Raw genomic sequence first — 27,490 nt, 5'->3', positions numbered from 1 at the left:
AGTATACATTCTCTATCTGATAATTTCAAGATCTGTATTATAATTGAATCCATTTTTGATGCCTGCCTTGTTTATACTGGTTTTTTTCTAACATTTAACATGCCTTGTAATTTTTTCTTGAATGTTGAAAAATAGGTAAATAGGCTTTTCTTGTGAGGTTTTATGTTTATTTGGCTTTGAGTTAGGTTACTGGCTAGGAGTGTTTTATGTTTGATATACCTATTGATGCCTCAGATTTCATTTTCCTTTTAGGGTCCTCATTTGTTCTTCCCTATTGTTTTTGGGTCCCTGAGAACTTCTTGTAAAATAGAGTCTGCATCTTATAGTTCTTTAACCTGTAATCTACCATTGTTTTACCAGAGGCCTGTTGATGTGGTTGTAAAATGCGGGGGGGATAGACGCTTTCTATAATCTTAATGATTAAATCTCCATCTTTTACTGTTCTGTCCCTGCACTGCAACATTCACAAATGTTTCCTGGTTTTTTTTTTTTTTTCTTCTTCTTCCTCCTTGTATCAATATATGATACAGGAATGCTAGAGAGAGCTGAAGTTGGGTAATTGCCCTTCTCCCAGGTAAACAAGGCTCTGGTAAATTCTTTTCCCCCTTTAGAGTAGGCCTTTGTTATGGAGAATACTCTGGGTGTATTCCAAACAGTTGCTTTTTCTCTATCCCTGCTTGAAAAACTAGGGGATTTTTCCTGACCCTTTAATGTGAGAACCTAGTGGGGTTCCTGGATATAACTGAGGGGACTCCTCTAAAACTGGAGACCCTAGAAGTTTTTCACTCTCAAGTTAGTACATACCCTGCCTCTAGTAATTCATCAAAATTACCATTTAAGTCTTCCTGCCATCTCATCTCTCCAAGTCTTTATTCTATTTCTGCCTTACATGTATTTGCATGTAATATAAATTCTAAAACACATTTTAATTTGCTTTTAATGATCTTTGATGAGATTTAGAATTAAGGAAATATAGCACTTTTTATTTACTTATATAAATATATACCATTTCTTTTGCTGTTGATTCCTTTTTGTAGAGCTAGAATTCCATCTGGTATATTCTTAATACTAAAGAACTTCCTTTATTTATTTATTTTTAGTACAGATCCCTTGGTGATTAATTCCTTCAGCTTCTCTTTATGTCTGAAAAGGGCTATTTTCATGTATACTTTAAAAAATACCTTTTATAGAATAAAAGTATTTAGTATTTTCTTTTTTTTCCTTTCAGCACTTAAAGATGTTCTACTGTCTTCTCATTTGCATTGTTTCTTATGAAAAATTTGCTGACATTGTTATATTTTTTTCTTCTGTATATAATGTGACTATTCTCTAGCTGTTTTTGAGAGCTTCTCCTTATTACTTGCTTTGAGCAATCTGATTATGATATAACTTTATGGGGTTTTCTTCATGTTTATTGAGTTGTGTGTTTATTAATCTTGAATCTATGAGTTGATCAAATTTAGAAAAATACTTGGTCTTTATTTTTGAACGATTCTTCTATCACCTCTCACTCTCTCCTCTTACAGAAACTCTATTCACCTTTATATTAGTAGAAGGTTTTCTGAAGATTGCTGATGCTTTGTTCATTTATTTGTAGTATTCAGCTGTAGACTTGAAGAGAAACTGTAGATATCTGGAGCTCTGCCTTTTGCCACCTTCCTATAGCTTTACAGATACCTCCACTCAGGCCTAAAAATTCAAGCTATTTTTGACTTCCTGAATACTCAACTCTGTCTCCCCAGCTCAGGGAAAACATTAGTCTCTATTGGGTTTCCATGTGCCTGCATGGAAACCCAATAGAGACTATTGGGTTGTCAGACTATGGTCTGACAACTCTCTTTGGTAAGCTGGAGAAATAGTATGACTTACATATAATTTTTTTTTTTTTCTCTTAGAGATTATTGTCCCGTGATTACTGTTTTCCAGTGTCTGAGAATCATTATTTAATATAGTTTGTTAACTTTTTGTTTATTATAGAGATAAATTTGTTACTCCATCCTGGCTAGAAACAGAAGAGCCTAAGTCTCTACACCTTTAAGCACACTAGAAATCTGTGTGTGTGTGCATGTAACATCATTTGATCATCACATATGTTAAAATCACTTTCCCTAAGATATTGTTTGCTTTATAATTATTATTTTGCCAAACAAATCATATTTGATTCTGTAGATTTTTCTTTTATATGTTAAATTCTGAAAGGACTTCTCTTTAGAGATACTTAATGTATTATACTAATCTCGCTTTTTTTCTCAATAATGTAATCTCTTTTATATAATTTATACTAATTGATGCTCATGCATTTTACATGTGTAATATTTTCTGCAAAATTCTATCTTTCTTTATGTTTACTCTGATTTTGTTTGCCAGTTTATTTGTTTATTTACATAGCCTGACACTCTTTCTAACACAAATGAGCACCGAGAAAGTTCTGATTCTCTTTTCAGGTTTCTTTTTTCGTAATTTTGGTTGGGTGGTATAACTTTGGTTGGGTGGTATAACTGATTCCACTGGGAAGAAAAGTCACTTCTTTATATAAAGTAGTGCTGAAATCACTTAATTTAATGCATCCTGTGCAAAAACTATTAAAAATTCCCTGGCAGAACTACCTAATTAAGTACTTGGTCATCAAATATAGGTGAATTATATTATTACAATATTCTTTGATTTAATGAAAACTCCGAAGAATTCTCACATCAGATACTAAGTGATTTAAACTGCTTGTGAAGTACAGAAGGATATACGGCTCTTAAAGGATGGAACTAAGTATTCTTTCCTATCTCCTATCTATCTATCTATCATCTATCTATCATCTTTCTATCTATCTAATCTATCTACGCATCTATCTGTATTTCCTGTAGAGATGTTTCATCTCTCTATTCATATATCACCTTTGATTATACTCTCTCTATTCTTAATTAACTGAGCATTTTTATAAGCACCTGCAAAATATTAACAAATCTGTGTTCCCTGATGAATGTTACCTTAATAATTAAATAATAATTAAAGACCTTCTTTTTATGGCATTTTTCAAGTATCTTGATAGTGATACTGATCAAAAAAGACATAGGTCCCACTATCTGTCTCTGTTATAACAATAATTTTACTAATTTATTTCTGCACTTATGACTCAAATTTATTACCCTTTCAAAGTTTGTCTTTAAATGTGCCTTACATCTTTTTTCTAATTAACATTTTTATATCCAACATTGAAACAAACATGCACAAATAAAACTCTCATACAAAATATATGGAGTGTAATGAAAAAATGCTTGTCAAAAATTACATATTTTGTTTCAAGTTCTATCCAATTAGTTCTCACCTTCTTGTGTTTAAAAGCATTCAGATAAATCCAATTCAAGTTTAGCTTGGCATAAAATTCCCCTTATACTTTACTTTTCCTGATTAATCTTCCACTGCTCCTTAGCAAACACCATGGGAACTAATTCTTCTGGAGTATTCAGCATTTCCTGACCACATCATGCCTTTTTAAGCCTTCAGACCCTTTCAAAAACTTTCTCTCAACTGGCATACCTATTTTCTCAAATCTCAAAGTTATTTTCCACATCCACATAAAAAATTACTTCTTTGTCACCTTATGATTCACTCTGTGTGAATAATATATAATCATTAACTACAAATAGAATTGAAACAGGATTGGGCAACTCTAATTTACTGTGGAATATTTCCAGTTAGAAAAATGTGAAAGCACATTCACATTCACAGGAAAGAATTTAATGCTTGCAGATCTATGATTAAAGTATTCGAGAACTTCTCATTTTATAATTAGTTTCTCCAGCTCTTCAGCTGATAGGTCAAACCACAATGAAATGGAAGCCTTGTTCCTCACAGTATTTTCTAATAGTACATATGTGATTAATTATGAAGCTACTGGAAATGAATGTGTAGGAAAATAAATGAATAATCTCAGTCTGAAAATATATTTAGCTTTAGTTCATGAATAGCCTGATGGAACTAGGCAGTTAATATAATATCAAGTCCCTAGCATAAGAAAGACCTAGGATATAATCACATTTATATATTATTTGATTTAAGGTCTGCTCTTCTTATTTGCTTATTTGTTCAATTCAGTTATTCATTTCACATTTATCTGAGCATCTACTATGTACTGAGCACTTTATTCAGTCTGATGTATTTGTTTAAAATGAACCCTATTTTCAAGAAGCTACATTCTAGTGAGTGAGGCAAACAGATTAAACAATGAGCAAAATATGTACATACATTTTACAAGATGTAAGAGGAAGAAAAGTACTGTGGAAAAAATAGAATGGCAAAATAATTTAGAAATGTGGGGAGGGAATAACAGGTTGTAATTTTAAATATTAGTGTTGAGAAAGTTTTCATTTAGATATGACAGAGCTGTGGCTTTGTCTCAGGGAATAGTTTTCCAGACAGGGGGAACAGCTAGTGAAAATGTCCCAAGACAAACTAAGTGTTCCACAAATTCTTGAAAGAGAAAGGAGGCAGTTAAGCAGGCCAGAAGTCAGCAAGAGAGTTAGGGAAGGGGGAGATGCAGTTAGAGAGAGGTTAGATCATAATATACCTTAAAGAGTGGTTGGTTTTTTTAAAAGATCTTTATTGGAGTATAATTGCTTTACAATGGTGTGTTAGTTCCTGCTTTATAACAAAGTGAATCAGCTATACATATACATATATCCCCATATCTCCTCCCTCTTGTGTCTCCCTCCCACCCTCCCTATCCCACCCCTCTAGGTGGTCACAAAGCACTGAGCTGATCTTCCTGTGCTATGTGGCTGCTTCCCACTAGCTATCTATTTTTCATTTGGTAGTGTATATATGTCCATGCCACTCTCACTTCTCTCACTTCTCTCACTTCGTCCCAGCTTACTCTTCCCCCTCCCCGTGTCCTCAAGTCTGTTCTCTACGTCTGCATCTTTATTCCTGTCCTGTGCCTAGGTTCTTCAGAGCCTTTTTTTTTTTTTTTTTTAGATTCCATATGTATGTGTTAGCATACAGTATTTGTTTTTCTCTTTCTGACTTACTTCACTCTGCATGACAGACTCTAGGTCCATCCACCTCACTACAAATAACTCAATTTCATTTCTTTTTAGGGCTGAGTAATATTCCATTGTATATATGTGCCATATCTTCTTTATCCATTCATCTATTGATGGGCACTTAGGTTGCTTCCATGTCCTGGCTATTGTAATTAGAGCTGCAATGAACATTGTGGTACATGAATATTTTTGAATTATGGTTTTCTCAGGGTATATGTCCAGTAGTGGGATTGCTGGGTCACATGGTAGTTCTATTTTTAGTTTTTTAAGGAACCTCCATACTGTTCTCCATAGTGGCTGTATCAATTTACATTCCCACCAACAGTGTATGAGGGTTCCCTTCTCTCCACACCCTCTCCAGCATTTATTGTTTGTAGATTTTTGGACGATGGCCATTCTGACTGGTGTGAGGTGATACCTCATTGTAGCTTTGATTTGCATTTCTCTAATGATTAGTGATGTCGAGCATTCTTTCATGTGTTTGTTGGCAATCTGTATATCTTCTTTGGAGAACTGTCTATTTAGGTCTTCTGCCCATTTTTGGATTGGGTTGTTTGTTTTTTTGATATTGAGCTGCATGAGTTGCTTGTAAATTTTGGAGATTAATCCTTTGTCAGTTGCTTCATTTGCAAATATTTTCTCCCATTCTGAGGGTTGTCTTTTGGTCTTGTATATGGTTTCCTTTGCTGTGCAAAAGCTTTTAAGTTTCATTAGGTCCCATGTGTTTATTTTTGTTTTTATTTCCATTTCTCTAGGAGGTGGGTCTAAAAGGATCTTGCTGTGATTTATCATAGAGTGTTCTGCCTATGTTTTCCTCTAAGAGTTTGATAGTGTCTGGCCTTACATTTAGGTCTTTAATCCATTTTGAGTTTATTTTTGTGTATGGTGTTAGGGAGTGTTCTAATTTCATTCTTTTACCTTTAGCTGTCCAGTTTTCCCAGCACCACTTATTGAAAAGACTGCCTTTTCTCCAGTGTATATTCTTGCCTCCTTTATCAAAAATAAGGTGACCATAAGTTCGTGGGTTAATCTCTGGGCTTTCTATCCTGTTGCATTGATCTATATTTCTGTTTTTGTGCCAGTACCATACTATGCCAGTACCATTACTGTAGCTTTGTAGTATAGTCTGAAGTCAGGGAGCCTGACTCCTCCAGCTCTGTTTTTCTTTCTCAAGATTGCTCTGGCTATTCGGGGTCTTTTTCAGTTCCATACACATTGTGAAATTTTTTGTTCTAGTTCTGTGAAAAATGCCAATGGTAGTTTGAGAGGGATTGCACTGAATCTGTAGATTGCTTTGTAGTCATTTTCACAATATACCAAGAACATCGTATATCTCTCCATCTGTTTGTATCATCTTTAATTTCCTTCATCAGTGTCTTATAGTTTTTTGCATACAGGTCTTTTGTTTCCTTAGGTAGTTTTTTTCCTAGGTATTTTATTCTTTTTGTTACAATGGTAAATAGGAGTGTTTCCTTAATATCCCTTTCAGATTTTCCATCATTAGTGTATAGGAATACAAGAGATTTCTGTGCATTAATTTTGTATCCTACTACATTACCAAATTCATTGATTAGCTCTAGTAGTCTTCTGGTAGCATCTTTAGGATTCTCTATATATAGTATCACGTAATCTGCAAACAGTGACAGCTTCCCTTCTTCTTTTCCGATTTGGATTAAGAGTGGGTTTTTTGAGTACTGCTGTAGACAGGATTGTATGAATATTTAAATTTTATTGCTTTTAGAAATATTTGAACTTACAAGCAGCATGTTGTTTTAAATTTTGAATGTTTAAATGCATGTGTGTACCCTTATAAACTTGCACAGTTGAACACATTTTGCTAACTATTCTTTTTTACATATAAAAGTATAAAATCTAGAGGAGTTTAAAGGACATATTAGATAGTATGCATCATTCTGTAATATAATTTTAACTTGTTTAATATACAAATATTATTTATCCACTCCTTCAACTAGAATTACCCATTAGAATCTAATACTGATCAGCAAATTACACATTTGTAAAATAGCTGCCACTATTTGTAAGTCCTACCAAAAATTTTAGTGCTCTTATATATTCCCAAAGCTATTAACACAATTACTAATTAGATGGTTGGAGGGCTCTTTTATGTACAGAAAGATAAAAGGTAATTTCTTGAAGACATATTCCATTTTGCTATTTTATAGTTCATATACTTTCAATTAAAAAAAGATTAGAGTTGGTATTCCAATTATGGAAACTTCATACTGTAGTAAAGAAGTGTATTAAGAAAAAATCATATTACAAAAGTGATACTTCAATATAAATAGAAAAGTGGATAATGGGGAAGTTTGGTGAGCTGCATGAAAAATATATTATGTAACTACAGTGTAAGAGAAGAGGTGTACTGACCCTTAAATATAATTTATAATATGAACATAGTGCACCTTTATAAGATAAAGTCAGAAATGTTCGATTCCACTATAAAGTCACTCTGTATTTTTATAAAAATTAAAATACTCTTTTCAGAAATATTTCTATTTCTTTCACTTAAGGAATTTTTCCCATGACTCACTTCAGCTTCATGATATACAACAAGCTTGACATTTTGTTGGCTTTCAAATGACATTATTTTAAGGCTTAAAATTATCTTACTGTCAGTCTGCTAGCAGGAAGCTTTGGAGATATCACTGGAGCCAGAGCTGCACTAGGGAAACACTGAATGTTCTGATTTTTTGCTTCTTGCTGCTACTTTATTACCTCCAACATAGATATTAGTCAAAAACTAAGAAATGTCAACCTTTTGTCATCAATCTACATACTATCAATTTCAGCTCTGAAAGTAGTATGATGATAAATTGCTAAAGCCAAAATACATCCAGATGAGGTTCACCTCTGAGCATTTTTCTCTTATTATAAAAATAAGAGAAAAAAGTATTTCATTTATTCTGGGTTTATTACAGTTTTAGGTAATATCTAGTTGAAGAAGAAGCAAAGAGCTGACCAAGCACTCCAGTTACTGTGAATTGTTTTGATTCTAGATATATGACTTTGAGACTCAATTTTGTCTGTTAGCTCTCAAGGCCACATAAGCCACAAATCCTGACCTATCCATTCATTCATGTCTTCACTGATTTAAAAAAACAAGAATTTTTTTAAAAAGATGTACTAATTCCAAATAAATGAAACATTTTTCCTGTTTCCAAGTATCTAATAGTCAAATATAAAGAAACAATTTTGTAAAGTAATAATTTAAAATTATTAAAGAGCAGTTTGGAAGCACAGAGAAGAGATCTTTAGCTCTATGTTCATTCTGACAATGTTAAATGACATAATGATTTCTTGATAATATTAACAATTGCAGTATCAGTTGGCTAGCTAGTGAATAAATGTTAATAGATTGTCTTTTTTCTAGCCCTACCTTCAGTTAATCTCTTTAACAAACACATAAAATGGGGTACTCTAGTTAAGCATCAAAATCAATGAGTTTAGCAAAATATTCACTGATGCAAAATACCAATTTATTGTTGGTACATATGACTACTAACTTGCTTATTGGCTAAAAAGTAAAGATGGCCACAGTCTCAGCTTGGGTCTCCAGAAACTGACACTGATACAAGATTCATGTGAAAATGATTTATTTAAGGATTTCCTTTCCCCAGTTGTAAATGGTGGAAAGTGGGGCCTTGGGAAGGGAAGGAAGCCAAAGTACCATGAAGTTAACTTGTACTCACTATTTCAGGGAAGCAAGCACCTGGGAGCTCTGGAGACCATAATCACACTTAGGGTTGTCCCCATCAGGGGGTAAAAGCAACAGTACATTAATTCTTCCTCACCCTCCAATCATTGTTTAAGAGCTAAGGTAAAGAGGCAGAAAGGTGTTATTGCCCAGGGATTTCCAGTCTTGCTGCCCATAGATAAAACTTGTCCCAGTGCCCTGAGGGAATTGCACCAGCACAAAGATTTAAGTGTTGGTGACTGAGGAAGATATGGGGGAGTCTTGACAGTATCTGCTGAGGTCACTTTGGAATTCTCCAAATTTTGAAGCTTTTTTTAGTTTTTAGAGATAATTTATGCTGATATTTTTTGTTACAATTACCAACATTAAAAATTGTTATTAGGGACTATATTTTTATTAAGTATGTTTATAAGTTTATTAAGTAATATTATTAATAAATATTAGAAAAACTCAAAATTCAGAGAAATACAAAAACTTCCCACCCATAGACGAACCACATATTAGTCAAGGACAACATTTGTCCCTTACTCTATTTTTCAATAAATCATGAATTCTTTACCTACACATTTACAACCCTAAAACTTTTCTAAGTGGTTCTATGAAAGTAATTTTAAGTCTGTAACTAAATTATTTTATTAATTTCCATGAAAAAAAGTTTTGGACATGAAAATTCTATAGATGACATCATATTTAATGGTGAAACAAACTCTTTTGCCTAAGTTTTGTAAGTAGGAAAAGATGTTCAGTCTCATTTGTTTTATTCTACCATTTATACTGGAATTCCTAGCAAGTGAAACAAAGCAAGAAAAAAATCATAAAGATTGGAATTGAAAAAAACAAAGTTATCCATTTTGGTATGGCATGATTGTAAACATAGAAAAATCCAAGTAATATGAAAAATAAATTATCAGAATTAGGAAGTAAATTTAGCAAGGTCACAGGACACAGCATCAATATTAAAAATTAATCGAATTTATACATTTCAACATTAGTGAATATTTAAAAAACTGTGTATTTACAAAAACATAAAAACAGAAGCAATTAATTTAAAAGTACAAGATCTCTATGCTAAAAATTTAAAAATTGTTCAGATAAGTGGATGAAAAAAGAGTTGCCTTTGCAAGCATCTCCTGCATATACAGAGTCCTTGGGGTCTATCACAAGGACACTCTTGTTTCCCCTGCACAATGACCCTATTGGCAATGATCATTTTCCTCATTTTACTGAGTAGTAGATAAAGTTAGAGAGGCCACATCTGTCCTCCCAAGGTAGCCCCGCTTCTAACTGGTACCACTAGGATGAGAACAATGTCTATTTTGCACCACTTTAGACTTTAGTCTCTTCACTGTAAAAATAAGGAAACTGCACATTTCCCATCCTAATGTTCCATAGACTTCTACTCTTTTCCTCCTTTCATCCCTTTCAGTACAGAGGTATTTCTGTACCTCTAAACTTTTATTAAATGATGGAGTTACCCCCCACAAAAAAAGACTGTCAGAGATTTTAAAGAAAACATTTTACAATTAAGAGATATATTATGTGCTTCTAATGAAAAATTTAAATTCATCAAAAATTATTGTATAATTTAAGGAAACTCCAGTCAACCAGTTGGTATGCTCAAAAAAAAATTAAAGTATTCATTAAACTGATATATCTGACAATATTAAGTAATAAAATGATTCTGCATGCATATGTCTTTAATAACTCAGACAGTCTCATTACTGTAGATCAGTTTGTATCTTACAGAAATTTATACAAATGGAATAATAGAGGAATTAAAGTTTTCACTTTTTGTAAAAAATCCTGAGCACATACCACACCAAATGCTGATAAGGATATGGAGTGACAGGAGCTCTCATTCATTGCTGGTGGGAATGCAAAATGGTATAGACACTTTAGAAGACAGTCTGATGCTCTCTTACAAAACTCAGATTATTCTTACCAAATGATTCCAACAATTTCTCTCCTTGGTATACCCAAAGGAATTAAAAACTATTTCCACAAACATGCAACAATAAAACCCTGCACATGGATGTTTCTAGCAGTTTTATTCAAAACTGCCACAACTTGAAATCAATCATGATATTCGTCAGTGAAAACCCAATGATAGAATATCATACTAGTACAATCAGAATCTGGAAAATTGGCACTTTGTACTTAAATTTGTCACTTGTCAATAGTTATGCCTTTTGGCAAAATAAAAATTAAAAACTGCGAAGTCTGTGAAAAATGAGTGAAGAACTCCAAGTTGTGTAAATTTAAAAGTTTTAAAAGTTTTTTGAAATTCTGTAATAGAGGATGTACTCCTTTTTTGTTTGGCTTTATTCACTTGGTATGACGATTTGGAGATTCATCCATGCTACTGTGTGTGTCAACAGTTCTTTCCATTCTTTCTGAGTACTAGTCTATTGAATGGCTCCACCAAAATTTATAAATATACTGGGTTATTTCCACTTTAGAGCTATTTCAAATAAAGACGCAATGAACCTTAGTGTACAGTCTTTTTATAAATGTATGCTTTCATTTCTCTTTGATAAATACTTACCAGCTGAAGATGAGTAATATAATAAGAGTATAATTAATTTCTTCTTATTTATTTTTTATTAATACTTTCTGTTTTTAGAGCAGTATTAGGTTCATGGTAAAATTGAGGGAAAGGCATAGACATTTTCTGCCCCCACGTATACATAGTCTTCTCCATTATCAACATCCAAACCAGAGTGGTACATTTGTTACAACTGATGAACCTGCATTGACACATCATGATCACCCAAAGTCCACAGCATACATTATGTCTCACTCTTGGTGTTGTGCAGTTTAGGGACTTGGACAAGTGCAGAATGGCATGTGCTCTGCCTACTCATCCCTCTCAGCCTCCCCTAGGCCTAGCAGCCACTGATCATTGTTTTTGCCTTCAAAGTTTTTGCCTTTTCCAAAATGGCACATAGCTGGAATCATACAGTACGTATCCTTTTCTGATTGGCTTCTCTCAGTAATATGCATTTAAGTTTCCTCCAAGTCTTTTTATGGGCTTGATCACTCGTTTCTTTTTACCACTGAATAATATACCACCATCTGAATGTACCACAGTTTATTTATCTATTCACCTACTGACGAATATCATGATTGATTTCAAGTTGTGGCAGTTTTGAATAAAACTGCTAGAAACATCCATGTGCAGGGTTTTATTGTTGCATGTTTGTGGAAATAGTTTTTAATTCCTTTGGGTATACCAAGGAGAGAAATTGTTGGAATCATTTGGTAAGAATAATCTGAGTTTTGTAAGAGAGCATCAGACTGTCTTCTAAAGTGTCTATACCATTTTGCATTCCCACCAGCAATGAATGAGAGCTCCTGTCACTCCATATCCTTATCAGCATTTGGTGTGGTATGTGCTCAGGATTTTGGCCGTTCCAATAGGTGTGCAGTTGTATCTCATAGTTCTTTTAACTGCATTTTCCTGATGACATATGATTTGGAACATCTCATGCTTATTTGCCATCTGTATATCATCTTTAGTGAGGTGTCTGTTAAGATCTTTGGCCCATTTTTTAATCATGGTGGGGGTTTTTTTGGTTTGCTTGTTTGGTTGAGTTTTAAGTGTTCTTCATGTATTTGGGATAACAGTCACTCATCAGATATGTCTTTTGCAAATAATTTCTCTCAATCCATGACTTGTCTTCTGGAAATTTTATAGTTTTGAGATCAGACAGAAGAAGATCTGGGAGAAGAAGTTGCTGGAACCACTAACTAGTAAGAACATTTAAATGGTAATTAATGGATGCAGGAGGCTGATTATGGACCATCTTGAAAGTTAAAAACTGCTTGATCCACCATAGAAACATCGATAAGTTGGATTTCATTATAATTTTAAAACTTCTACACTGCTAAGAGAATGAAAATACAATTACAGACTGGGGAAAATATTTGCAAAACAGATATCTAATACAGGACTTTTATTCAAAAGATGCAGAGAACTTTTAGAACTCAACAATGAAGAAACAAAAAAACCTAAATAAAAATGGGGAAAAAACGGTCTGAACAGACACCTCACCAAAGAAGATGTGCAGATGGTAAATAAGCATATGAAAAAATGTTCAAGATCTTAGGACATTAGAAAATTGTAACTTAAAACAGCAAGGAAATATCACAATACATGTACTGGAATGGTGAAAATCCAAAACACTGGCAATACCAAATGCTATTGAGGATGTGGAGCAAAGAAGTCTCATTCATCGCTGGTGGAAATGCAAAATGGTACAGCCACTTTGGAAGACAACTTGGCAGTTTCTTAAAAAGCTAAACATAATCTTATCATACTAACCCAATTGAACTGAAAATGTATGTCCATGCAGAGACCTACACATGAATGCTTATAGCAGCTTTATTTAAATTTGCCCAAAACTGAAAGCAACCATGATGCCCTTTAATAGGTGAATGGATAAGCAAACTGTGGTACATCCAAACAATGAAATATTATTCAGTGATAAAAAGAAATGAAGCACGGGGGATAATTAGATGGTGAAGTTATTCTGACTGATATTCTAAAGGTAGATACAGGGCAATATGCATTTGACAAAGCCCACAGAAATTCACACAAAGAATGTAACAGTACAGACTATGAACTTAAGTTAATAATAATATATCAATATTTGTTCATCAGTTGTGACAAAGGTATCACACTAATGCAAATTTTAGTGAAAGGGAAATTCTAAGGGGAAGGGGCATAGATGGGAACTCTCTCTACTACCTGTTCAATTTTTCTATAAATCTAGAACTTCTGAAAAATAAAGCTTATTAATTAAAACAAAAAGTAAGGATAGGTGAAAGACATTTAAGGCACAATTTCCAGTGCAGGAAACTTGGGCCTACAGTCACCTATATTTATATCTAAAACATTCATTAAAATGCAAAAATTTAAAAAAATTAATAGAATTCACCAGAGAAGCCATACTGCCCTAAGGTGGTTTTTTTTTCCTGTTATGGTTTTTCTCAATAATTTAATTTCTCTATTAGATATATGTTTGCATCTTTTAAGTAATTTGTTCATTTCTTCTAAGTTGTCAAATGTATTGGCATGTAGTTGTTCATAATATTCTCTTTTATCCTTTTAATATTGTAGAGATGTCACGTCTCTCATTCATGCCATTGATAATTTGTGTCTCCTTTCCTTTTTCTAATTTCTTATGGAATCTGAGATCTTTTCTTCAGAGTTTTCTTCATTTCTAATGTGTTTATTTCTCTAGATTTTTCTCTAAATACTTTATCTATATCCCACAAATTTTGATATGGTATTTTCATTTATTTGGTTCAAAATTATTTGAAATTATATTTTTATTTCTTATTTAACCTATTGATTATTTAGAAGCAGTACCATATATGTGGTATTTAAGTACCATAAATGTGGGCATTTTCCAGATATCTTTCCATTATTGATTTTAAATTTAATTACACTGTGGTCAAGTAATATGCTTTTTATGACTTGAATCTTTTAAAATTTATTGACATACTTTACAGTCCAAAATATGACCTATTTACATTTGAAAAGGTTGTGTATTCTGTGTTGTTCAGTGGTGTGTGCTATAAATGTCCATTAGGTCAAGGTGACTGATAGTGTCCTTCAGATCTCCTCCATCCTTACTGATTTTCTCTATGCTTATTTTGTAAAATGTTGAGAAAATGCATTTAAAATCTTGAATCCTAATTTTTAATTAGTCATTTTCTCCTGACAGTTCCATCAGTTTTTACTTCAAGTATTTTGAAGCTCTGTTATTGGGTGTGTATATGTTTAGAATTACGTTTTCCTGTTGAATGAGCCTCTTTATTATTATGAAATATCACTTCTTAAAAAATTCCTGGTAACATTCTTTGATCTGAAATCTATCTTATATAATATAGGTTCTCTAGTTTTCTTCTGATTAGTGTATGCAAGATATATCACATTCTGTCCTTTTAACATATTTTTATTTTTATATTTAAATTGATTTTTCTTTTGTAGGTGGTTTATACTTGAGTCATTCTTTAAATCTACCATCTTGCTAATTTTTTCCCATTTTCTCATCTGTTCTTTGTTCATTTGTTGTTGTTGTTGTTCATTTTTATACCCTCTTTTTCACCCTGTTTTTGGAATAATTGGGTACTCTTTTATGATTCCATTTTATCATCTTTGCTGTCTCCTTAGAAATAACTTTTTATTTTGTTATTTTAATAATTGTCTTGGATTTCAAAATATACCTTTTAAACTTATTCACAATCTAGCTTTAAATAATATAAATATATATAAAATATTAATAATATTTATTATTTATATTTTTTCAGTATAGTGTAAGGACCTAGGACCAGAATATGTATACTTCTCCCTTCCTGCATTTGTGCTAGTTTTATCTTACAATTTTTTCCTTCTACATGAGTTATTAACACCACAACACACATGGTTAGTATTTTGCTTTAAACACTGATTATCTTTTAACAAGATTTAAATATTAAAAGAGTCTTTACATTGATCCAGGTAGTTACTATATCTGGTACTCTCGTTTCTTTATGTAAGTACCGATTCTAACATTTTTTTTCTGCTTGAAGGATTTCTGTTACCTTATCTTATAATGTGAGCCTTCTGGTCATGAATTATTTAGCTTCTGAAAAAGTTTTTATTTCACTTTGATTTTAAATGACTTCACTTTCATTTCTTGGGGTAGAGAATAACAGATTGGCAGGATTTTGTTTCGTTTTCATTTTTAATTATTTAAATATGCTGCTGTACAGTCTTTATTTTTTTTTTTCAGAGACATGTCTCACCATCATTATCTTTGTTTCTGAGTACCTAATGTATCCATTTTTCTGTCTGCTTTTAAGATTTTCTCTTTTTCAATGGTTTGATGCAATTTAATTGTCAAGTATCTCAGTGTAGTTGTTTTCAATGACTTTGAGATTTCCTGAGCTTCTTAGATGTATGAGTTTGTAGCTTTCAACTGAGTCTGTAAAGTTTACTTTTTTTTTCTGCACCCACTGTCTTAGGGAGACAGATTCAATGGGGAATAATATGTAGGCCCTGTCATCAGAAGTTTACATGGAATTCTTAAAATTTCATGTGCCTTCCAAAGGACTTACAAAATATTGATGTTTCATCATGATAATATACTAAGTATTGCAAAAGCAGTTGTTTAAAATGAATTAGAACAAGAGGAAAACATGGTTTAGAGCAAGAATATATACTATCTTAAAATAAAAATCACAAAAATTATGACTTCTCTAATTCTATAGATTAACATATAAATTTGATGTGTGGTTATTTTTAAATGTAGTGACAATGAAACAATTGAAGAATAGGATTTTATCAGCATTCTTCATATTGCAAGTGAATAAAAACTTATTTAAATGACAGGTTTGACAATAAACAAATTTTCAAATCACTTATTTAGTTAAAAAATAAATATAACACATGAAAACTATGAATACAGTTAAATAGTCTGAAATTACAGTACTTGGTTATAAAAAGGTATCAAGGGCATTCAAAGTGACATAAGATTGAGAAGAATTAATTTCGAGAAAACCTCTTTTATGAAAATAAATCTCCTAAACTTAAAGAACAACAGCATATTCTCATGATCTAAGAGCATCTTATAGGGATAAAATGAATTATTTTGCTTCTGTTAGAATGGTAATTTTCTACTCTGGACTTATTTTATCATGATATGTTATAGAGGGAATTTCCACATAGAGTCTAATTTAGAACTTGTATGTGGTACTCAGGTTCTTAATCATAAGGGAAACTCAAATATTAATCTATTTCATGAAATTCACCTTAGGTAGAGAAAAAAAATGATTGATCTTTAAATATTTCACTTTCATGCCAGTCTAATTAGTGCTGGGTTGATACACCCTGTAACATTAAAAGCACTATTTAAATGTATGTATTATACATTCCCAAACACATACCCACATTAGTTTAAATTAGTCCTTCAAACTTATATAAACGAAGGCTTATGAATAATTGGATGAGTCATCCAGACTGCTATAAATAGAAAACTCCAGCTGGATCAAAGTAGATGCTGTATATAACTGGATTTCCTAATCTGCAAGGACCTTTACTTTACAGAGTTGGCTAACAATTTATAAATGTTGTTATTTAACATCTTTATCCTAATTTTTTAACACTTTAGGTTCTTCTCTGATTCAAACATTATTCTAAAATATATTTTTCCTAGTTCTAAAAACTTTCATTTCAATAACTTTGTTATTAAGTTCTAATTTTACTGCATGTCCATAGGAAATATGATCTCCATTATTTCCAAATATATCAAATTAAAAATGTAGCAGTCAGAATCCTCATAGGAAACAGATGGCACATTCAAATGAGATCATTTTGAGACAGTTTAATAAAGAAATTAGTTATGAAAGTAAAGGCAGGGTTTAAGAAAAGCAACAAAGATGGTGCAGTACCCCAGGACTGAAATATCCTAGAGTCATTATCACTCCTAGAATTAAAAGGTGATAAAGCGGGAAAAGTTACGTGAACCTGAAGAGATAATTTTATAGACAAATCCTATGCTAAAGGGTAGTTGTTCTTCAATTTCTCTTGACTGTGTATGATATTATTATATATTTTCAAGTACTCATTTGTCCTTTGTTACTGTACTAATTTTGTAGTGATTGGATATGATATATACGGATCAATTTGATATCTTGCATCAGCAAGCCAGAAAAAATAATTTCAAAGGAAAAAAAGATATTATTAAGAAACAATAAATTGGTGGCATTATAAGTCCTTCATGTTGATAGTTACTATATTAATGGAGAAAATAATTGAATTAAAGCAGAACAGGTATTCTTATAGAAAGATATTTTTCATCAAGTATGGGGATATTACAAGTTGATAAAATAATAACTGGATTTTATTTCTTACTAATACTTAAAAATACAATAAACTAGGCAAATGCTGATAGATATTTTTACTACAGTAGTAGAGAAAAGTTATGTTATTATTGAATTAAACAACAAAAATATGGTTTTTTACAGGTTATTATTTAACATTCTCTCTCTCTCTCTGTGGATACAGCAATAAGTACCTACATCACCAGTATAATTATATTTGTTCTTACAAGTAGAATAAATTATGTTCCTCCATGTCTGCATATGATACAAGTTGTAAATGCAAAAGTAAGAAGGAAGGTTATAATGAAAAAGAGGATAGTAAATATGGGCAGAGAAACATTTATTTATTTTCAAGTCTCTAAATTAAAACACCTTTTTTTTTACATTTAAAATCTACTTGAGTCACTCAGTTAATGCTAAATCATTCATTTATTCCACAAATGCATTGGTTGCTTATCTTGCATAAAGCACTAATTGGGATTTGGAAATACAGTGTATGTAAAAGAAACAATGTTCCCAACATTCCAATGAAGAAAGATGGACTAAAACTGTAAACTAGACTGTCAAATAGTGGTGACTGGAATAAAATTGCAGGAATATGAGAAAGAGATCACTGGATATGAGGGAGTAAGTTAGATATTGTCCTCCAGCAAGTCTAATCTAAAGTGATGACATTTAAAGAGAGATCTGAATGGTGAGAAGACATTCTGAGAAATAAACGGTCAGAAGTAGAGGAAAAACCCTGGAAAAGACTTTACTATGTATAATGCAAATGACCCAAGACAGAAATAAGCTTCCTAATTTTCAGAAACGACAAGACAGTAATAGTTGTAGATAAGGTTTCTGGAATTAAAATAGTACCAGAAAATTAGTGCAGAGAAATAACCAGGAGCCAGGTTTTATCAATCCTTATAAACTATGGTAAGGACTTTTTATTCCATTCTCATTGTCATGGGATTTTTTTTTTCAGAGAAATGACTGCTCTGATTTTATGTTTTGAAAGATAACTCTGCCTGACGTATGAAAAATGAACCATAATAAGGTAAAAATGGTAACAGAGAAATACATTCAAATCTTTCAGAACATTATTGTCTTAAGATAGATTCACTAGGTTCAGAGCCTAAAATGGAAATTGTTTGGGATTTATTGAGAGAGTACTCTCAGGAGAGACAGATAGGGAGTAGAGAAGCCGAATAAAGAAGAGGAAGGAGCTCTCTAAAAATGTGATTTCAGGTGAAGTTAAGCTTTATTCTTATTTCACAGGGAGTTCCAGAGTCTTTCCCACCTTGAGATATGGGAATGGGGATTTGTAGACTCTAGCACAGTCAGTCAATGCACGAGTAAGTCGCTGAACACAGACCATAAGGAATGGGAGTGAGTGGATATAATGCTCAAGGCACCTCCAGAAAAGGTGACCTTATTTGCCCAGAGACTATCTACTGGAAAGTTTCAGTTGAGAGCCATTAGTCTAAGCACCCACAGGAGCTAGGGTATGAATATAATGAAATAATTGGTAAATAGAAGAAGGTCAGAAAAATAAATTTTGAAGGAAAAAAGTATTAAGAAACAATAAAATAAGTGACATTATAATGGTCCATAATGATAATTATATTGATAGAGAAATTAATTGAATTAAGGAAAGGAAGAACAAAGTTAGATGTTCCTATAGAAATATTTGTCTGGTGGGACAACAAGTAGGCTCAGTGGAAGGTCCTTTTTATTTTTGTCATATTACTTTTATTAGATAATAATGAAGTATGTGTTTATGAATCAGTGATAATTTTCTATTAGAACAAATATCTTTACTACAATATGTTGATGGGAATAATAAAGCACTAAATCATAAAGCATGCTTGCGATGGCACCTAGAAACAAATGATCCCTGAAAAGAATTGCCAAATGGTCGTGCTAACCATCAATTCTTATATAAAATTAAATCTGCCTTTCTAATAAATTGAATCATGAACAAAGCTACATATCTACACTATACAATCTTAGGAAAATGTCTTCATGCATTTAAAATTTAATATGTTCACAGATATCAGAAGTTATATAAAATTTTTAATAAACAAAATATTTATGAATCTTTTGTAAAACTGTGATTAAACACATTGTTCACTGTATTGTTTAAAAACAAATAAAATTAATACAATATATTCCTCTTTGAGTTCAGTGCCAAAAATAAAAGTTTGCCTATTCTGAAAAATAAATCTGCTCACTAAAATTTATAATAGCATCTATGTAATCTATTAAATTTCCTTTGCCATAGTTGTTAGGTAATCCAGATAGAGTTAATAAAGCAAAATATACTTAATCTTAGCTTTTCATACAAATTATCCTTTTTCACCACCTCTCTAACATAATTCTTTAGTTTTTTTAATATTATTATAATAATAATCAAGCTTTTAAGTGCATTGTATTGTGAATCTACCACAATTTTATTGATTGGGACTAGAGTAGACATTATAAATAATGCTCAGTAAGCTGCATTAGAGTATTTCATTCGGAAAGTTTGGAAATTATAAGGACACATGACAGTAAAAATCGTATTTCTATAAATATCTGGTTTGGGGCTTCCCTGGTGGCGCAGTGGTTGAGAGTCTGCCTGCCAATGCAGGGCACACGGGTTCGAGCCCTGGTCTGGGAGGATCCCGCGTGCCACGGAGCAACTGGGCCCGTGAGCCGCAATTACTGAGCCTGCGCGTCTGAGCCTGTGCTCCGCGACGGGAGAGGCCGCGATGGTGAGAGGCCCATGCGCCGCGATGGGGGGTGGCCCCCGCTTGCCGCGGCTGGGGAGGACCCTCGCACAGAAGCGGAGACCCAACACAGCCATAAATAAATGAGTAAATAAATAAGTAAATAAATAAATAAACTTACTAAAAAAAAATATCTGGTTTGAAATAAAGTCAAAGTGAGTTTATATAATTCATTAAGCAGATACAATGATTAGTTTCAAATACTCAGAATTCAATTTGTAATACATGATATGACCACAGTACAATTCAGAATTATAATAACTGTGCTTGTCATAATTCATTGCTAAAAAGAAATGTATTTATTCAAGAAAATATATTTACTTAAGTATGCGATTTTCAATATAAAGTGTTATAATTTGGTAGGTATAAATTAGCTTATGTTTGGCTTTCATGTTTAAAAATATGGTTGCATACATCTGTGCGCCACTACTGAGCTCGTGTGCTTCAATTAGAGAGCCTACATGCCACAAACTACAGAATCCATGTGCTCTGGGGCCCACAGGCCACAACTAGAGAAGAGAAACCCCCCACACCACAACTGGTGAGAAGCCCTCACGCCACAACTACAGAGCTCACGCACCACAACTAGAGAGAGGCCTGCGTGCCGCAACGAAGAGCCCGCACGTCACAACCAAAGATCCTGCAGGTCTCAACAAAGATCTCACATGCCACAACTAAGACCTGAAGCAGTAAAATTAAAAAAAAAAAAAAATCTGACCCATTCCTACTAGGACAGCAAGGAAATGTGGGGCCTCTTTAAAGAAAAAAAAATATATGGTCGCAGTGGGTATTTATGACTTCCAATTATTGAAATATTGAAAGGAAGAAAATGTAAATTGGTGAAAAAAGGTCAAAATCATAACAATTGTTGCAGGTTTCAGCTCTGTCACTTAGTAGCCATGATTTTTAATATTTTGCTCAGTTTCTCAGAGGTCATTATTCTTATATGTAATGATTTGAGAAACATGGAATAAAATTAGCATGAGACATCTATGGTACATTGAATTTACCTTTTATTTTTCTCACTGTTTATGCCTTTCTCACATAATAAATGTGTTGATTTCAAATGATGAGACAATAACTTCTAAATGTCTTATTCAGTGCTTACCATAGTACATAATGTCCTTACTTTACAAATGAAGAAATTAATTCAATATTAAAGAAAAAAAGACCATTAATTTTTTTTAGGACAAGAGCTGCAACTAAAACATATTTTGTTTTATGATAATACATGCATTATTGAGACTTCCCCTTTTATTTTCTTTTTCAGGAAATGTATCTTTTAATAATTATAGAAGTCCCATCAAGATGACTAGTACATTGACCTGACAAAACCATATAAACTTCATCTTTATGGTGGTGCTTCTCATGGGCTGCTTAAGCCAAGCAAGAACTTTTCCAAACTCACTTCCAAAGTGAGAAGAGAATTTTGATGACTCTGTTTTTCTAATTTTAGTTTTGTGTTTTGTTTTTGTTTTGGTTCATTTACAACTGATGTATTATTTTGCATTGGTGGCAACAATGACTGAAGATTTAATTTTATGGTCTGACCATATGGTGAGCTCTGTTTGTTTTAGACATGTATTTTCTGTGGGGTTAGAGACCACAGAGAATCTGGTGTGTTAGTCTTGTTTGTTTGTGCGTTTTTATGTTTTGAGCTCAAATCACTTAAGGATTTCATTTCTACCAGGAATAAAATAGCTATTTGATAACTGAACATGTGATTTCTTTTTAGTTTTAATGCTTTTGTGTTTAACATTGACACATGCCTTAAGTTGCACAATTGAAACTGTAAACTCTCTATGTGCTTGTATGTCTATGTGTCAGGAAATAAGAAAGATCTTTACTTCTCATTGTGGGGTTGTGTTATGTTTCCACTTCTGGAGAGTATTAAAACATTATATTGTAGTCTCTTAAACTGTAAGAGTTCTATTCTCATTTTCACAGAGACAAATAAGACAAATGTATATATACATACATATGTGTGTGGATGTGTGTGTGTGTATGTGCATGCACATGTGTGTGTGTTTGGAGAGAGAGAGAATATTGCTCAATTTCCCAGGAAATAAGGACATCGAATGTCTAATACTTTATGTGTAATATTCTTTATGTATAATATATGTATACAGAAAATAAATCAATTTTAGAGAAAACTTTTAAATTTTTTTAGAAAAATTAAAAGTTAAACAGCATGTCCAGTCTTTCATATTCTTTCATGTATTTAACATATATTTATTGTGTTTCTATCATGTGCCGTGAGGTGTCCAAGGTAGATGGAATTAAAGAGAACCAGAGGGATTATTTCAAGCTTAGGCCTTAGAGAGCACTAACACATGCTCAATAGAAATGTGATTCGTGCAATGGATGGTATGAAAACAAAGCCGAGGGCCATGAACCAGGCAGAAGAGGAAGGGGAATGAGTCATGGACAGTAGCAAGGAATATCTTGCATGATTTCTAGAAATTCAGGTATTTTGTTTTTGGCCTTCAAGAGTTTATTGCCCTCCAAAAAAAATGGATGATAGATATTGGCTTTCACAGGAGTACACTGAACTGTCAGATATGGTAGCTATTAGCCACATGTGGCTATTTAAATCTAAATTAAAATTAAATAAATTGAAAGCTCAGTTTTTTGGTTGTACTAGCCATGTTTCAACTGTTCATGGCCAATATGAAGAGATAGGCATTTTCCATCATGACAGAAATGTCTATTCCACAGTGCTCATTATGTGAGAAGAGTTTGCTCCCATTTAATATGTGTGTCTAGGAACATTTTTTCATATTTTGTTTTGTTTTATTTACTCTCTTTTAGAATTTTTATATGTTTGTTTTCTGGGGAAAAATTTTAAGGAAGATAGGAATTTGAGAAATATATCAACAATTGTTTCTTATGTGATGTGTTTACATTATCACTTATTCTCCTTTTTATTCTGACCTTTAAAGAATAAGTTGAGATAAAATCTGGTTATGTAATATGGAAAATCTTCAAGGTTTAGTTTAAAGGAAAGAACAATGAAAAGACTTTGTTATACTCTAATTTTCTCATCTATTAATATGCGATCAGCACTTGTAGATGCCATCTATCCATTTGAAGATATTGACTGGTGGTATGGAGCAGGAGGCAGACCTGACAAATGATAGACTGTTTGGGAAGAACCCCTAATAGACAAAGTACAGGAGTTAACACATTATTATCTATTGCATTTCTTTTATCTTGGATCATCCATTTACTGCATTCTCACAGATATCTAATCCTGTGAATAGAGAATATTTTTTAATGTTATAAATTAACTCAATATTTGTGAATTTATCTTATTTGCACTCTACACATCTCATGCCCTTAGGCTACTACTTTTCTCAGCTTACCTTTAAAAAAAAATGTGGTGCTTTCCCTTTTAAGAAATCAAGTTGTCATACAATGAGATGACTTTTATGTGTTGGGTAATAGAAAATTGACTTATAGGTATCAATTTTATTTAGAGCATATTTTCAAAGCCGTTTAAATGACTGCTAAAAAACTGTTCCATGTGTGTTGAAGGATAGAGTTTATTTGTGCAATATGACAATGCAGTAATGTTATATAAGAAACCGAAATCTCATTATCTATGTGAAACTGATAAAATAATATTAAATTTTAGTGTAGTCATCTAATATTTACAACCAATTTGGAAAATTCATATACTGAGAAGCTCTTTTAAAAGAACACACTGTCAAGGATTCCTTAATGTACTTTCTATTTCAGTTTTAATACAAAAGGAAACTAAAGGAAAAGACAAGATTTGGTTTAATATGTGTACTATGTTAGGTAGAGTAGCGTTACCTCCTATCTGAATTTTCAATTAATTACATTAATCACTGAATTCTTACATAAGTACATTGAATATTGTGCAGAATGGAAACATTTGTTCATCACTCTACCAGAGTCTCATAGATTTGCAAAAGTTTTTCAAAAACTGATATCAGCTTCTTCTGAGAGTACTGATACTGATGCACCATTTTATTCTTATTGTTTCCTTGGATTAAATATATAAATTTACCAAAAGAGGAAAACCATTTCTCTAAGAAAAGTCTAAAGAGATCTCTATAATCTAATTGTATATATTCCTTGATTAAATCCCCCACAGCAGTTCACAAATGAAGACAGTTGCATTTGATAACTGCTAGGTGATTTGGTACCATTGAAATGAGCCATTATTTCAAGGTAAGACAGTTCTGAAGAAAATAGTCCTATAAAATATAATTAAACAATGCCCTGGGGACTGCATATATAATTTGCTGTAAAACAGTTGAGTTTTAGTAAAATAACAACATACACCATAAACTCCACAAAGAGGGCATCAAATGACCTTTAACATGAATAGACACTCCTTGCAACCAGAAGACTATTTTTGTGTGAAAATATCTACTAGGTTTACAACAATTTAAAGTTTTCACTTAGTGAAACTCATATTGAAGGTGATTACTTCACAAAACTTTTCTCTCTCTCTCTTTATAAATAATATAACTTGCATACTGGAGGAGAAGAAGTAACTTAAGGGAAAGAAAAATAAACATACTAAGAGCAAGGTTTTTTGTTTGTTTGTTTTAACAGAAAGCAAAATTACTTGCCTTCATAAAGAATCGTGGCTTTCAAAATTTAAAGTCAGGATACACCTTCTTCAAGTGAAGTGTTACTATGAACTTCAGTAAGTAAAAATATATTAAGCAGGTTGGGGTGAGAAGCTTAGGGTTGAAAATTCTTGGCCCTCAGTGGCTTCCTAAATGGACCCTGGAGGGCATTCTATGGTATAGAATTTTAAACCTGTGATATCAATCACTCTAACTTTGTCCTGTGTGGGATGAAAAGAAGCTTTCCTCTACTGGAGGAAAAGTTCTTCTGGCTTGTCTAAGAATTAAACTGACATGAGACAGATTAACAGGAGAAAAAATCAAACTTAATTTCATAAGTATGGGACACCACATACATGAGAGGTTCAAACACAGAAAGATAAAATGAGGTATATATATCACCCTGAACTAAAGAACAGACAGGGGCCTGGTGCTTCCAAGAACAGGAGGGTAATTCACCAGGAGGCAAGAAGTGCAGATGTTGGGTAAATAGATGTTTGCCCTGCTATACATATGGGCCACTCAGATAAAATTTATCTCTGGTAATAACTCTTACTGTGGGAAGGACTCCCAATTTAAATTCTTCTAAGTAGTTAAAGGAGGAGCAGAAGTTTCTCTGGAGCCTGCAGGGTCTTGATTGCCTTTAGCTCAAAATAATCCCCATGCAGAGTGGCACATTTGACGAAGACTTGTTCTGAACCCCTTCAATTTTATACTTCTTTGCTTTCTTTACAAATGGTCATAAACCCAGTTCGGTTTTTAGGTTTTTGGTTTTTTCCTAATCGCTCCAGGGAAACATATAGGTGATACAAATAACAAATATGAGGAAGTTATAAACCTGAGAAATATTTCCCAATGTCTCTGTATTGCTCCATTTTCTCAAATTCCTGACTGTTATGAGATTTTAGAAAGTCCCCTTGGATTTCCTTTATGATTTTTTTCCTGAGGGTAACTCAATAAACCACCCTCTTTCCTCTGATTCATCTTTTCTCAAAACTGTGAAGACACCTACCACCATAGTAACCTCTCTTTCTATGATGTAGTTTAGTTTAGTTCTACAGATATTATTCATGCCAGACACAGCTGGTTCCTTAAGGAACAAAGATTATTCATCCATTGACTCTGATAGTCCTCAAGGTGTCTAGAGTCAAGTGTGGAGAAGCAGGCATATGAAAGGAAAATATCAAAACAGTTTGGTAAGTAGTAAAATAGTGTGCACACACATGAAAAAATGTGCTTAAAGGGAGAAGCACATTTTAAAATGAGTCACTTGTATAAATGAGGCTCTCTGATTAGAGCCTTTTTAGGACATTCTACTTTGTGCTCTATGTTGATGGTTTAAATACTATATTAAAAATGGTTCTCTACATTAATTGGTGCTGTTGCAGCTGCTAATTCAAACTGCTGTGTTTCAAATCAGAAACAGCCAAAGGAGACCTTAGGTTCTGATTTTATTTTAAAGCTGTTCATTTAAAAAGTTTTTTAATGATTTAACTGGTTTTTGGTAATTAGGTAAATTAAGTATGCTGCATTTTAGTGAGTAAACATTACTGAACACTGAAGGCACAATTCACTCTGAATATTGTTTTATATAGAAACCTTAATGAAAAATGTATAAGTAGAAATAATTTTTTACGTCACTAAAATAATTTCATTTTAATTATATTAACAATAGAATTTAAATAAATTAAATGCACCCTAATTCAAATTATATTATATTCTTATGAGTAACTTAGATTTTCTCATGTTTGAAAAATATTAGCATTTCTTTTAATTACAAATATATACTTCCTTAAACTATATAATATTCTGAGATAAAAACAATCTGGAAATTAAAAGACTTCCTTTTTGAAAAATGATGTAATTTTAATTTAATGCTTTCATAATTCTTTCTTAGAGACTTCAAAGTTGCCAAATCAAAGTTAAAATTGTTAGATGGGAGGAAAGATGTATAATAAAGAATTTCTTTTAGGTTTTACTAATTCTTTTCTCTGAGTTGACAAATAGAGAAAAGAAAAGAGCATAGAGGGAGCCATAGAGTTAGAAAAGTGAGAATCAGAGTTTGATTCCCATCTTATAAGAATTATTTAGAATCATCTGTGTTTGTTCTAAGCATTTACTTATGACTATAAAATGTATTTGCATATAAGCAAAGTATTACTTAAAATAACAATGACTTACAGAAGGGAGTAGCATGATATATTTAAAGTGATGAAAGAGAAAAGACTACAACCAAGAATACCCTACACAGCAAGACTCTTGTTCAGATTCAACAGAGAAATCAAAAGTTTTACAGACAAGAAAAAGCTAAGACAATTCAACTCTACCAAACCCATGTTACAACAAATCCTAAAGGAACTTCTCTAGAGAGAAAAGAAAAGGCTGCAACTAAAATCAAGAAAATTATGAATGGGAAAGCTCACCAGTAAAGGCAAACATAAAGTAAAGGTAGGAAATCATCCACACACAAATATGATATCAAAACCAGCAATCGTAAGAAGAGGA

Source organism: Eschrichtius robustus, chromosome 6, assembly GCF_028021215.1.
Source record: "Eschrichtius robustus isolate mEscRob2 chromosome 6, mEscRob2.pri, whole genome shotgun sequence".
Taxonomy (NCBI): Eukaryota; Metazoa; Chordata; class Mammalia; order Artiodactyla; family Eschrichtiidae; genus Eschrichtius; species Eschrichtius robustus.
This window is presented reverse-complemented; position numbering follows the sequence as displayed.